The sequence below is a fragment of the Cervus canadensis genome, chromosome 14, assembly GCF_019320065.1.
Source record: "Cervus canadensis isolate Bull #8, Minnesota chromosome 14, ASM1932006v1, whole genome shotgun sequence".
NCBI lineage: Eukaryota > Metazoa > Chordata > Mammalia > Artiodactyla > Cervidae > Cervus > Cervus canadensis.
In genome coordinates, this window is record NC_057399.1 from 65,121,031 (window position 1) to 65,137,310 (window position 16,280).

The window sequence follows — 16,280 nt, forward strand, 5'->3', positions numbered from 1 at the left end:
GCTCCTCATATTTTTCAACCTTTTGATGCTCCTTATATTTTTCACACCTTTTCATGCTCTTTGTATTTTTCACAGTTTTCAGGCTACTCATATTTTTCGGACCGTTTCATGCTCCTCATATTTTTCACACCTTTACATGCTCCACATATATTTGACACCTTTTCATGCTCTTCATATTTTTCATACCTTTAGATGCTCCTCATACTTTTGAAAGCTTTTCATGCTCTTCATATTTTTCAGACCTTTTCATGCTCCTCGTATTTTTCAAAACTTTTCATGCTCTTCGTGTTTTTCACACCTTTTCAGCCTTTCGTATTTTTCACACTTTTTCATGAATTCGTATTTTTCACACCTTTTCATGCTCTTCTTATTTTTCAGACCTTTTCATTCTCTTGATATTTTTCGCAGCTTTTCATGCTCTTCGTATTTTTCACACCGTTTCACACTCCTCATGTTTTTGGCTGCTTTTCATGCTCCTCATGTTTTTCAGACCGTTTCATGCTCCTCATATTTTGAGACCGTTTCATGCTCCTCATATTTTTCACACCTTTTAATGTTCCTCATATTTTTCACACCTTTTCATGCTCTTCATCTTTTTCACACCTTTTCATGCTCCTCATATTTTTTCATACAGATTCATGCTCCTCTTATTTTTCACACCTTTACAAGCTACTCATACTTTTGACACCTTTTCATGCTCTACATATTTTTGACACCTTTACAAGCTACTCATATTTTTGACACCTTTTCATGCTCCTCATAATTTTGACACCTTTTCAGACTCTTCATATTTTTCAGACGTTTTCATGCTCCTTGTATTTTTCAGACCTTTTCATGCTCCTCGTATTTTTCACACCTTTTCATGCTCCTCGTAATTTTCACACCTTTTCATGCTCTTCATATTTTTCACAACTTTTTGTGTTCCTCCTATTTTTCACACCTTTTCATGCTCCTCCTATTATTCAGACCTTTCCATGCTCCTCGTATTTTTCAGACCTTTTCATGCTGCTCCTATTTTTCAGATCTTTTCATGCTCCTCGTATTTTGCAGACCTTTTCATGCTGCTCCTATTTTCCAGGCCTTTTCATGCTTCTCCTATTTTTCAGACCCTTACATGCTCTTCCTATTTTTCAGACATTTTCATGCTCCTCCTGTTTTACAGACCTTTTCATGCTCCTCGTAATTTTCACACCTTTTCATGCTCCGCGTATTTCACACCTTTTCATGCTCCTCGTATTTTTCACAACTTTTCATGATCCTCGTATTTTTCAAACCTTTTCATGCTCCTCGTATTTTTCACACCTTTTCATGCTCTTCATATTTTTGACACGTTTTCATGCTTTTCATATTTTTCAGACCTTTTCATGCTCTTGATATTTTTCACAGCTTTCCATGCTCTTCGTGTTTTTTTCACTCCATTTCATGATCTCGTGTTTTTCAGAGTGTTTCATGCTCCTCATATTTTTCACACCTTTTCATGCTCTTCCCATTTTTCACACCGTTTCATGCTCCTCATAATTTTGACACCTTTTCATGCTCTTTGTATTTTTCATACCTTTTCATGCCCCTCGTGTATTTCAGACCATTTCATGCTCCTCGTATTTTTCAGACCCTTTCATGCTCCTCGTATTTTTCAGATCTTTTCGAGCTCCTCGTATTTTTCAGACCGTTTCATGCTCCTCATATTTTTCAGACCATTTCATGCTTTTCATATTTTTCACACCGTTTCATGTTCCTCATATTTTTCAGACATTTTCATGCTCCTCGAATTTTTCAGATCTTTTCATGCTCCTCGTATTTTTCAGACCTTTTCATGCTCCTCGTATTTTTGAGACCTTTTCATGCTCCTCGTATTTTTCAGAGTTTTCATGCTACTCGTATTTTTCACAATTTTTCATGCTCTTCATATTTGTCACACCTTTTCAAGCTCTCCGTTTTTTTCACACCTTTTGATGCTCTTCTGCTTTTTCACACCTTTTCATGCTCTTCATATTTTTCAGACCTTTCATGCTCTTGATATTTTTCTCAGCTTTTCATGCTCATCTTGTTTTTCACAGCCTTTCATGCTCTCGTATTTTTCACACCTTTTCATGCTCCTCATATTTTTCACACCATTCATGCTCTTCATATTTTTCACACCGTTTCATGCTCCTCATATTTTCCACACAGTTTCATGCTCCTCATATTTTTCACACCTTTACATGCTCCTCATAATTTTGAGACCTTTTCATGCTCTTAATATTTTTGACACATTTTGATGCTCCTCATATTTTTGACACCTTTTCATGCTCTTCATATATTTCAGACCTTTTCATGCTCCTCGTATTTTTTAAGACCATTTCATGCTCCTCGTATTTTTCAGACCTTTTCATGCTCCTTGTATTTTTCAGTCCTCTTCATGCTCGTCGAATGTTTCACAACTTTTCATGCTCCTCATATTTTTCAGACCTTTTCATGCTCCTCGTATTTTTCACACCTTTTCATTCTCTTCATATTTTTCTCACTGTTTCATGCTCCTCATATTTTTGACAGTTTTTCATGCTCCTCATATTTTTCAGACCTTTTCATGCTCCTCATATTTTTGACACCTTTTAATGTTCTTCATGTTTTTCAGACCTTTTCATGCTCCTGATATTTTTGACACCTTTTCATGCTCCTCCTATTTTTTACACCGTTTCATGTTCCTCATATTTTTCATACAGATTCATGCTCTTCCTATTTTTCACACCTTTAAATGCTCCTCATATTTTTGACACCTTTTCATGCTCATCATATTTTTCACACCTTTTCATGCTCCTCATATTTTTGACACCTTTTCATGCTCTTCACATTATTCACACCTTTTCATGCTCCTCATATATTTGACACCTTTTCATGCTCTTCCTTTTTTTCACACCTTTTCATGCTCCTCATATTTTTCACACCATTCATACTCTTCATATTTTTCACACCATTTCATGCTCCTCATATTTTCCACACAGTTTCATGCTCCTCATATTTTTCACACCTTTACATGCTCCTCATAATTTTGAGACCTTTTCATGCTCTTAATATTTTTGACACCTTTTGATGCTCGTCATATTTTTGACACCTTTTCATGCTCTCATATATTTCAGACCTTTTCATGCTCCTCGTATTTTTCAGACCATTTCATGCTCCTCGTATTTTTTAAGACCATTTCATGCTCCTCGTATTTTTCAGACCTTTTCATGCTCCTTTTATTTTTCAGTCCTCTTCATGCTCGTCGAATGTTTCACAACTTTTCATGCTCCTCATGCTCCTCGTATTTTTCACAACTTTTCATTCTCTCATAATTTTTCTCACTGTTTCATGCTCCTCATATTTTGACAGTTTTTCTTCGTGCTCCTCATATTTTTCACACCTTTTCATGCTCCTCATATTTTTGACACCTTTTAAATGTTCTTCATGTTTTCAGACCTCTTCATGCTCCCCGTATTTTTCCACACCTTTTCATGTTCCTCGTATTTTTCACACCTTTTCATGCTCTTCATATTTTTCACCACCTTTGCATGCTTGAATTTTTCACACCTTTGCATTGCCGCTTCGTGTTTTTCACCACATTTCATGCTCTTCGTGCTTTTCACACCTTTTCATGCTCTTCGTATTTTTCAACCTTTTCATGCTCTTCATATTTTTGACACGTTTTCATGCTTTTCATATTTTTCAGACCTTTTCATGCTCTTGATATTTTTCACAGCTTTCCATGCTCTTCGTGGTATTCACTCTATTTCATGATCTCGTGTTTTTCAGAGTGTTTCATGCTCCTCATATTTTTCACACCTTTTCATTCTCTCATGATTTTTTCAACACCGGTGTCATCCTCTCTATTTTTCCATACAGTTTCAATGCTCCCATATATTTTCACAATAATCGTCTTTACATGCTTCTCATAGTTTTTGAACCTTGTTAAATGCTGCTGCATAGTTTTGACACCTTATCCATCTCTTCATAATTTTCCCAGACCCTTTTCATGCTTGTTGAGTAATTTTCGCCCCTTTTTCTGCTCTTTGTATTTTTCACACCTTTTCATGCTCCTTATATTTTTGACACCTTTTCATGCTCTTCATAATTTTCAGACCTTTTCATGCTCCTCGTATATTTCACACCTTTTCATGCTCCTCGTATTTTTCAGAGCTTTTCATGCTCCTCGTATTCTTTAGACCTTTAAATGCTCCTCTTAATTTTCAGATCTTTTCATGCTCCTCATTTTTTCACACCATTTCATAGTCCTCTTATTTTTCACACCGTTTCATGCTCCTCATATTTTCCATACCCTTTCATGCTCTTCATATTTTTCACACATTTTCATGCTCCTCATATTTTACACACCTTTTCATGCTCCTCGTATTTTTCACACCATTTCATGCTCCTCAGATTTTTCATTCAGTTTCATTCTCCTCATATTTTTCACACCTCTACATGCTCCTCATATTTTTGACACCTTTTCATGCTCTTCATATATTGCAGTCCTTTTCATGCTGCTTGTATTTTTCAGACCTTTTAATGCTCCTCGTACTTTTCAGACCATTTCATGCTCCACATATTTTTCAGACCTTGTCATGCTCCTCGTATTTTTTAGACCTTTTCATGCTCCTCGTATTTTTCAGACGTTTTCATGCTCCATTTATTTATCACACGTTTCATGCTCTTCGTATTTTTCACCCTTGTTTGCTCCTCGTATTTTTCAGACCTTTTAATGCTGATAGGATTTTTCACACCTTTTCATGCTCCTCGTATTTTTCACACCTTTTCATCTTCCTCGTATTTTTCACACCTTTTCATGCTCCTCGTATTTTTCACACCTTTTCATGCTCCTCATATTTTTCACACCTTTTCATGCTCCTCGTATATTTCAGACCTTTTCATGCTTCTCGTATTTTGCAGACCTTTTCATGCTCTTCGTATTTTTCAATCCTTTTCATGCTCTTCGTGTTTTTCACACCTTTTCCTGCTCTTCGAATTTTTCAGGCCGTTTCAGGTTCTTGATATTTTTCACACCTTTTCATGCTCTTCGTGTTTTTCACACCTTTTCATGCTCTTCATATATTTCCCACCGTTTGATGTTCGTCATATTTTTCACAGCTTTTTATGCTCTTCACTTTTTTCACACCATTTCATGGTCCACATATTTTTGACAGTTTTTCATGCCCCTCATATTTTTCAGACAGTTTCCTGCTCCTCATATTTTTCAGACACTTTCTTGCTCTTGATATTTTTCACAACTTGTCATGGTCTTCATATTTTTCACAACTTTTCATGCTCCTCATATTTTTGAAATCTTTTGAAGCTCTTCATATTTTTGACACCTTTTCATGCTCTTCACATTTTTCACACCGTTTCATGCTCCTCATATTTTTGACACCTTTTCAGGCTCTTTGTATTTTTCATACCTTTTCATGCCCCTCGTGTATTTCAGACCATTTCATGCTCCTCGTATTTTTCAGACCCTTTCATGCTCCTCGTATTTTTCAGATCTTTTCGAGCTCCTCATATTTTTCAGACCTTTTCATGCTCCTCATATTTTTCAGACCATTTCATGCTTTTCATATTTTTCACACCGTTTCATGTTCCTCATATTTTTCAGACATTTTCATGCTCCTCGAATTTTTCAGACCTCTTCATGCTCCCCGTATTTTTCACACCTTTTCATGTTCCTCGTATTTTTCACACCTTTTCATGCTCTTCATATTTTTCAGACCTTTTCATGCTTTTGATATTTTTCACACCTTTGCATGCCCTTCGTGTTTTTCACACATTTCATGCTCTTCGTGCTTTTCACACCTTTTCAGGCTCTTCGTATTTTTCACACCTTTTCATGCTCTTCATATTTTTGACACGTTTTCATGCTTTTCATATTTTTCAGACCTTTTCATGCTCTTGATATTTTTCACAGCTTTCCATGCTCTTCGTGTTTTTCACTCCATTTCATGATCTCGTGTTTTTCAGAGTGTTTCATGCTCCTCATAATTTTCACACCTTTTCATGCTCTTCCCATTTTTCACACCATTTCATGCTCCTCATATTTTTGACACCTTTTCATGCTCTTTGTATTTTTCATACCTTTTCATGCCCCTCGTGTATTTCAGACCATTTCATGCTCCTCGTATTTTTCAGATCTTTTCGAGCTCCTCGTATTTTTCAGACCGTTTCATGCTCCTCATATTTTTCAGACCATTTCATGCTTTTCATATTTTTCACACCGTTTCATATTCCTCATATTTTTCAGGCATTTTCATGCTCCTCGAATTTTTCAGACCTTTTCATGCTCCTCGTATTTTTCAGACCTTTTCATGCTCCTCGTATTTTTGAGACCTTTTCATGCTCCTCGTATTTTTCAGAGTTTTCATGCTACTCGTATTTTTCACAATTTTTCATGCTCTTCGTATTTGTCACACCTTTTCAAGCTCTCCATTTTTTTCACACCTTTTGATGCTCTTCTGCTTTTTCACACCTTTTCATGCTCTTCATATTTTTCAGACCTTTCATGCTCTTGATATTTTTCTCAGCTTTTCATGCTCATCTTGTTTTTCACAGCCTTTCATGCTCTCGTATTTTTCACACCTTTTCATGCTCCTCATATTTTTCACACCATTCATGCTCTTCATATTTTTCACACCGTTTCATGCTCCTCATATTTTCCACACAGTTTCATGCTCCTCATATTTTTCACACCTTTACATGCTCCTCATAATTTTGAGACCTTTTCATGCTCTTAATATTTTTGACACATTTTGATGCTCCTCATATTTTTGACACCTTTTCATGCTCTTCATATATTTCAGACCTTTTCATGCTCCTCGTATTTTTAAGACCATTTCATGCTCCTCGTATTTTTCAGACCTTTTCATGCTCCTTGTATTTTTCAGTCCTCTTCATGCTCGTCGAATATTTCCCAACTTTTCATGCTCCTCATATTTTTCAGACCTTTTCATGCTCCTCGTATTTTTCACAACTTTTCATTCTCTCATATTTTTCTCACTGTTTCATGCTCCTCATATTTTTGACAGTTTTTCATGCTCCTCATATTTTTCAGACCTTTTCATGCTCCTCATATTTTTGACACCTTTTAATGTTCTTCATGTTTTTCAGACCTTTTCATGCTCCTCATATTTTTGACACCTTTTCATGCTCCTCCTATTTTTTACACCGTTTCATGCTCCTCATATTTTTCATACAGATTCATGCTCTTCCTATTTTTCACACCTTTAAATGCTCCTCATATTTTTGACACCTTTTCATGCTCCTCATATTTTTCAGACCTTTTCATGCTCCTCATATTTTTGACACCTTTTAATGTTCTTCATGTTTTTCAGACCTTTTCATGCTCCTCATATTTTTGACACCTTTTCATGCTCCTCCTATTTTTTACACCGTTTCATGCTCCTCATATTTTTCATACAGATTCATGCTCTTCCTATTTTTCACACCTTTAAATGCTCCTCATATTTTTGACACCTTTTCATGCTCATCATATTTTTCACACCTTTTCATGCTCCTCATATTTTTGACACCTTTTCATGCTCTTCACATTATTCACACCGTTTCATGCTCCTCATATATTTGACACCTTTTCATGCTCTTCCTTTTTTTCACACCTTTTCATGCTCCTCATATTTTTCACACCATTCATACTCTTCATATTTTTCACACCGTTTCATGCTCCTCATATTTTCCACACAGTTTCATGCTCCTCATATTTTTCACACCTTTACATGCTCCTCATAATTTTGAGACCTTTTCATGCTCTTAATATTTTTGACACCTTTTGATGCTCCTCATATTTTTGACACCTTTTCATGCTCTCATATATTTCAGACCTTTTCATGCTCCTCGTATTTTTCAGACCATTTCATGCTCCTCGTATTTTTCAGACCTTTTCATGCTCCTTGTATTTTTCAGACCTCTTCATGCTCGTCGAATGTTTCACAACTTTTCATGCTCCTCATATTTTTTCAGGACCTTTCATGCTCCTTTCAACTTTTTCACACTTTTCATGCTCCTCGTATATTTCGACCTTTTCATGCTTCTTCGTACTTGCAGACCTTTTTCATGCTCTTCGTATTTATTTCAATCCTTTTCATGCTCTTCGTTTTTCACACCTTTTCCCTGCTCTTCAGAATTTTTCAGGCCCGTTTCAGGTTTCTTGATATTTTTCACACCTTTTCATGCTCTTCGTGTTTTTCACACCTTTTCATGCTCTTCGTATATTTCCCACCGTTTCATGTTCGTCATATTTTTCACAGCTTTTTATGCTCTTCACTTTTTTCACACCATTTCATGGTCCACATATTTTTGACAGTTTTTCATGCCCCTCATATTTTTCAGACAGTTTCCTGCTCCTCATATTTTTCAGACACTTTCTTGCTCTTGATATTTTTCACAACTTGTCATGGTCTTCATATTTTTCACAACTTTTCATGCTCCTCATATTTTTGAAATCTTTTGAAGCTCTTCATATTTTAGACACCTTTTCATGCTCTTCACATTTCTCACACCGTTTCATGCTCCTCATATTTTTGACACCTTTTCAGGCTCTTTGTATTTTTCATACCTTTTCATGCCCCTCGTGTATTTCAGACCATTTCATGCTCCTCGTATTTTTCAGACCCTTTCATGCTCCTCGTATTTTTCAGATCTTTTCGAGCTCCTCATATTTTTCAGACCGTTTCATGCTCCTCATATTTTTCAGACCATTTCATGCTTTTCATATTTTTCACACCGTTTCATGTTCCTCATATTTTTCAGACATTTTCATGCTCCTCGAATTTTTCAGACCTCTTCATGCTCCCCGTATTTTTCACACCTTTTCATGTTCCTCGTATTTTTCACACCTTTCCATGCTCTTCATATTTTTCAGACCTTTTCATGCTCTTGATATTTTTCACACCTTTGCATGCCCTTCGTGTTTTTCACACATTTCATGCTCTTCGTGCTTTTCACACCTTTTCAGGCTCTTCGTATTTTTCACACCTTTTCTCTTCATATTTTTGACACGTTTTCATGCTTTTCATATTTTTCAGACCTTTTCATGCTCTTGATATTTTTCACAGCTTTCCATGCTCTTCGTGTTTTTCACTCCATTTCATGATCTCGTGTTTTTCAGAGTGTTTCATGCTCCTCATATTTTTCACACCTTTTCATGCTCTTCACATTTTTCACACCGTTTCATGCTCCTCATATTTTTGACACCTTTTCATGCTCTTTGTATTTTTCATACCTTTTCATGCCCCTCGTGTACTTCAGACCATTTCATGCTCCTCGTATTTTTCAGACCCTTTCATACTCCTCGTATTTTTCATATCTTTTCGAGCTCCTCGTATTTTTCAGACCTTTTCATGCTCCTCATATTTTTCAGACCATATCATGCTTTTCATATTTTTCACACGGTTTCATGTTCCTCATATTTTTCAGACATTTTCATGCTCCTCGAATTTTTCAGACCTTTTCATGCTCCTCGTATTTTTCAGACCTTTTCATGCTCCTCGTATTTTTGAGACCTTTTCATGCTCCTCGTATTTTTCAGAGTTTTCATGCTACTCGTATTTTTCACAATTTTTCATGCTCTTCGTATTTGTAACACCTTTTCAAGCTCTCCGTTTTTTTCACACCTTTTGATGCTCTTCTGCTTTTTCACACCTTTTCATGCTCTTCATATTTTTCAGACCTTTCATGCTCTTGATATTTTTCTCAGCTTTTCATGTTCATCTTGTTTTTCACAGCCTTTCAAGCTCCTCATATTTTTCACACCATTCATGCTCTTCATATTTTTCACACCGTTTCATGCTCCTCATATTTTCCACACAGTTTCATGCTCCTCATATTTTTCACACCTTTACATGCTCCTCATAATTTTGAGACCTTTTCATGCTCTTAATATTTTTGACACATTTTGATGCTCCTCATATTTTTGACCCCTTTTCATGCTCTCATATATTTCAGACCTTTTCATGCTCCTCGTATTTTTAAGACCATTTCATGCTCCTCGTATTTTTCAGACCTTTTCATGCTCCTTGTATTTTTCAGTCCTCTTCATGCTCGTCGAATGTTTCACAACTTTTCATGCTCCTCGTATTTTTCACAACTTTTCATTCTCTCATATTTTTCTCACTGTTTCATGCTCCTCATATTTTTGACAGTTTTTCGTGCTCCTCATATTTTTCACACCTTTTCATGCTCCTCATATTTTTGACACCTTTTAATGTTCTTCATGTTTTTCAGACCTTTTCATGCTCCTGATATTTTTGACACCTTTTCATGCTCCTCCTATTTTTTACACCGTTTCATGTTCCTCATATTTTTCATACAGATTCATGCTCTTCCTATTTTTCACACCTTTAAATGCTCCTCATATTTTTGACACCTTTTCATGCTCCTCATATTTTTCACACCTTGCTCTTCATATTTTTCAGACCTTTTCATGCTCTTGATATTTTTCACACCTTTGCATGCCCTTCGTGTTTTTCACACATTTCATGCTCTTCGTGCTTTTCACACCTTTTCAGGCTCTTCGTATTTTTCACACCTTTTCATGCTCTTCATATTTTTGACACGTTTTCATGCTTTTCATATTTTTCAGACCTTTTCATGCTCTTGATATTTTTCACAGCTTTCCATGCTCTTCGTGTTGTTCACTCCATTTCATGATCTCGTGTTTTTCAGAGTGTTTCATGCTCCTCATATTTTTCACACCTTTTCATGCTCTTCCCATTTTTCACACCGTTTCATGCTCCTCATATTTTTGACACCTTTTCATGCTCTTTGTATTTTTCATACCTTTTCATGCCCCTCGTGTATTTCAGACCATTTCATGCTCCTCGTATTTTTCAGACCCTTTCATGCTCTTGATATTTTTCTCAGCTTTTCATGCTCATCTTGTTTTTCACAGCCTTTCATGCTCTCGTATTTTTCACACCTTTTCATGCTCCTCATATTTTTCACACCATTCATGCTCTTCATATTTTTCACACCGTTTCATGCTCCTCATATTTTCCACACAGTTTCATGCTCCTCATATTTTTCACACCTTTGCATGCTCCTCATAATTTTGAGACCTTTTCATGCTCTTAATATTTTTGACACATTTTGATGCTCCTCATATTTTTGACACCTTTTCATGCTCTTCATATATTTCAGACCATTTCATGCTCCTCGTATTTTTCAGACCTTTTCATGCTCCTTGTATTTTTCAGTCCTCTTCATGCTCGTCGAATGTTTCACAACTTTTCATGCTCCTCATATTTTTCAGACCTTTTCATGCTCCTCGTCTTTTTCACACTTTTCATTCTCTCATATTTTTTCTTCAACTGTTTCAGCTCCTCACATAATTTTTTGACAGTTTTTTTCATGCTCCTCATATTTTTCACACCTTTTCATGCTCCTCATATTTTTCACACCTTTAATGTTCTTCATGTTTTTCAGACCTTTTCATGCTCCTCATATTTTTGACACCTTTTCATGCTCCTCCTATTTTTTACACCGTTTCATGCTCCTCATATTTTTCATACAGATTCATGCTCTTCCTTTTTTTCACACCTTTAAATGCTCCTCATATTTTTGACACCTTTTCATGCTCATCATATTTTTCACACCTTTTCATGCTCCTCATATTTTTGACACCTTTTCATGCTCTTCACATTATTCACACCGTTTCATGCTCCTCATATTTTTGACACCTTTTCATGCTCTTCCTATTTTTCACACCTTTTCATGCTCCTCATATTTTTCACACCATTCATGCTCTTCATATTTTTCACACCGTTTCATGCTCCTCATATTTTCCACACAGTTTCATGCTCCTCATATTTTTCACACCTTTACATGCTCCTCATAATTTTGAGACCCTTTCATGCTCTTAATATTTTTGACACATTTTGATGTTCCTCATATTTTTGACACCTTTTCATGCTCTTCATATATTTCAGACCTTTTCATGCTCCTCGTATTTTTTAAGACCATTTCATGCTCCTCGTATTTTTCAGACCTTTTCATGCTCCTTTTATTTTTCAGTCCTCTTCATGCTCGTCGAATGTTTCACAACTTTTCATGCTCCTCATATTTTTCAGACCTTTTCATGCTCCTCGTATTTTTCACAACTTTTCATTCTCTCATATTTTTCTCACTGTTTCATGCTCCTCATATTTTTGATAGTTTTTCGTGCTCCTCATATTTTTCACACCTTTTCATGCTCCTCATATTTTTGACACCTTTTAATGTTCTTCATGTTTTTCAGACCTCTTCATGCTCCCCGTATTTTTCACACCTTTTCATGTTCCTCGTATTTTTCACACCTTTTCATGCTCTTCATATTTTTCACACCTTTGCATGCCCTTCGTGTTTTTCACACATTTCATGCTCTTCGTGCTTTTCACACCTTTTCAGGCTCTTCGTATTTTTCACACCTTTTCATGCTCTTCATATTTTTGACACGTTTTCATGCTTTTCATATTTTTCAGACCTTTTCATGCTCTTGATATTTTTCACAGCTTTCCATGCTCTTCGGGTTTTTCACTCCATTTCATGATCTCGTGTTTTTCAGAGTGTTTCATGCTCCTCATATTTTTCACACCTTTTCATGCTCTTCACATTTTTCACACCGTTTTCATGCTCTTCACATTTCTCACACCGTTTCATGCTCCTCATATTTTTGACACCTTTTCAGGCTCTTTGTATTTTTCATACCTTTTCATGCCCCTCGTGTATTTCAGACCATTTCATGCTCCTCGTATTTTTCAGATCTTTTCGAGCTCCTCGTATTTTTCAGACCTTTTCATGCTCCTCATATTTTTCAGACCATTTCATGCTTTTCATATTTTTCACACCGTTTCATGTTCCTCATATTTTTCAGACATTTTCATGCTCCTCGAATTTTTCAGATCTTTTCATGCTCCTCGTATTTTTCAGACCTTTTCATGCTCCTCGTATTTTTGAGACCTTTTCATGCTCCTCGTATTTTTCAGAATTTTCATGCTACTCATATTTTTCACAATTTTTCATGCTCTTCGTATTTGTCACACCTTTTCAAGCTCTCCGTTTTTTTCACACCTTTTGATGCTCTTCTGCTTTTTCACACCTTTTCATGCTCTTCATATTTTTCAGACCTTTCATGCTCTTGATATTTTTCTCAGCTTTTCATGCTCATCTTGTTTTTCACAGCCTTTCATGCTCTTCATATTTTCCACACAGTTTCATGCTCCTCATATTTTTCACACCTTTGCATGCTCCTCATAATTTTGAGACCTTTTCATGCTCTTAATATTTTTGACACATTTTGATGCTCCTCATATTTTTGACACCTTTTCATGCTCTTCATATATTTCAGACCTTTTCATGCTCCTCGTATTTTTAAGACCATTTCATGCTCCTCGTATTTTTCAGACCTTTTCATGCTCCTTGTATTTTTCAGTCCTCTTCATGCTCGTCGAATGTTTCACAACTTTTCATGCTCCTTGTATTTTTCAGTCCTCTTCATGCTCGTCGAATGTTTCACAACTTTTCATGCTCCTCATATTTTTCAGACCTTTTCATGCTCCTCGTATTTTTCACACCTTTTCATTCTCTTCATATTTTTCTCACTGTTTCATGCTCCTCATATTTTTGACAGTTTTTCATGCTCCTCATATTTTTCAGACCTTTTCAGGCTCCTCATATTTTTGACACCTTTTAATGTTCTTCATGTTTTTCAGACCTTTTCATGCTCCTCATATTTTTCACTCCTTTTCATGCTCCTCCTATTTTTCACACCTTTTCATGCTCTTCATATTTTTCAGACCTTTTCATGCTCTTGATATTTTTCACACCTTTGCATGCCCTTCGTGTTTTTCACACATTTCATGCTCTTCGTGCTTTTCACACCTTTTCAGGCTCTTCGTATTTTTCACACCTTTTAATGCTCTTCATATTTTTGACACGTTTTCATGCTTTTCATATTTTTCAGACCTTTTCATGCTCTTGATATTTTTCACAGCTTTCCATGCTCTTCGTGTTTTTCACTCCATTTCATGATCTCGTGTTTTTCAGAGTGTTTCATGCTCCTCATATTTTTCACACCTTTTCATGCTCTTCCCATTTTTCACACCGTTTCATGCTCCTCATAATTTTGACACCTTTTCATGCTCTTTGTATTTTTCATACCTTTTCATGCCCCTCGTGTATTTCAGACCATTTCATGCTCCTCGTATTTTTCAGACCCTTTCATGCTCTTGATATTTTTCTCAGCTTTTCATGCTCATCTTGTTTTTCACAGCCTTTCATGCTCTCGTATTTTTCACACCTTTTCATGCTCCTCATATTTTTCACACCATTCATGCTCTTCATATTTTTCACACCGTTTCATGCTCCTCATATTTTCCACACAGTTTCATGCTCCTCATATTTTTAACACCTTTACATGCTCCTCATAATTTTGAGACCTTTTCATGCTCTTAATATTTTTGACACATTTTGATGCTCCTCATATTTTTGACACCTTTTCATGCTCTTCATATATTTCAGACCATTTCATGCTCCTCGTATTTTTCAGACCTTTTCATGCTCCTTGTATTTTTCAGTCCTCTTCATGCTCGTCGAATGTTTCACAACTTTTCATGCTCCTCATATTTTTCAGACCTTTTCATGCTCCTCGTATTTTTCACACCTTTTCATTCTCTTCATATTTTTCTCACTGTTTCATGCTCCTCATATTTTTGACAGCTTTTCATGCTCCTCATATTTTTCAGACCTTTTCATGCTCCTCATATTTTTGACACCTTTTAATGTTCTTCATGTTTTTCAGACCTTTTCATGCTCCTCATATTTTTGACACCTTTTCATGCTCCTCCTATTTTTTACACCGTTTCATGCTCCTCATATTTTTCATACAGATTCATGCTCTTCCTTTTTTTCACACCTTTAAATGCTCCTCATATTTTTGACACCTTTTCATGCTCATCATATTTTTCACACCTTTTCATGCTCCTCATATTTTTGACACCTTTTCATGCTCTTCACATTATTCACACCGTTTCATGCTCCTCATATTTTTGACACCTTTTCATGCTCTTCCTATTTTTCACACCTTTTCATGCTCCTCATATTTTTCACACCATTCATGCTCTTCATATTTTTCACACCGTTTCATGCTCCTCATATTTTCCACACAGTTTCATGCTCCTCATATTTTTCACACCTTTACATGCTCCTCATAATTTTGAGACCCTTTCATGCTCTTAATATTTTTGACACATTTTGATGCTCCTCATATTTTTGACACCTTTTCATGCTCTTCATATATTTCAGACCTTTTCATGCTCCTCGTATTTTTTAAGACCATTTCATGCTCCTCGTATTTTTCAGACCTTTTCATGCTCCTTTTATTTTTCAGTCCTCTTCATGCTCGTCGAATGTTTCACAACTTTTCATGCTCCTCATATTTTTCAGACCTTTTCATGCTCCTCGTATTTTTCACAACTTTTCATTCTCTCATATTTTTCTCACTGTTTCATGCTCCTCATATTTTTGATAGTTTTTCGTGCTCCTCATATTTTTCACACCTTTTCATGCTCCTCATATTTTTGACACCTTTTAATGTTCTTCATGTTTTTCAGACCTCTTCATGCTCCCCGTATTTTTCACACCTTTTCATGTTCCTCGTATTTTTCACACCTTTTCATGCTCTTCATATTTTTCACACCTTTGCATGCCCTTCGTGTTTTTCACACATTTCATGCTCTTCGTGCTTTTCACACCTTTTCAGGCTCTTCGTATTTTTCACACCTTTTCATGCTCTTCATATTTTTGACACGTTTTCATGCTTTTCATATTTTTCAGACCTTTTCATGCTCTTGATATTTTTCACAGCTTTCCATGCTCTTCGGGTTTTTCACTCCATTTCATGATCTCGTGTTTTTCAGAGTGTTTCATGCTCCTCATATTTTTCACACCTTTTCATGCTCTTCACATTTTTCACACCGTTTCATGCTCCTCATATTTTTGACACCTTTTCATGCTCTTTGTATTTTTCATACCTTTTCATGCCCCTCGTGTACTTCAGACCATTTCATGCTCCTCGTATTTTTCAGATCTTTTCGAGCTCCTCGTATTTTTCAGACCGTTTCATGCTCCTCATATTTTTCAGACCATTTCATGCTTTTCATATTTTTCACACCGTTTCATGTTCCTCATATTTTTCAGGCATTTTCATGCTCCTCGAATTTTTCAGACCTTTTCATGCTCTTCGTATTTTTCAGACCTTTTCATGCTCCTCGTATTTTTGAGACCTTTTC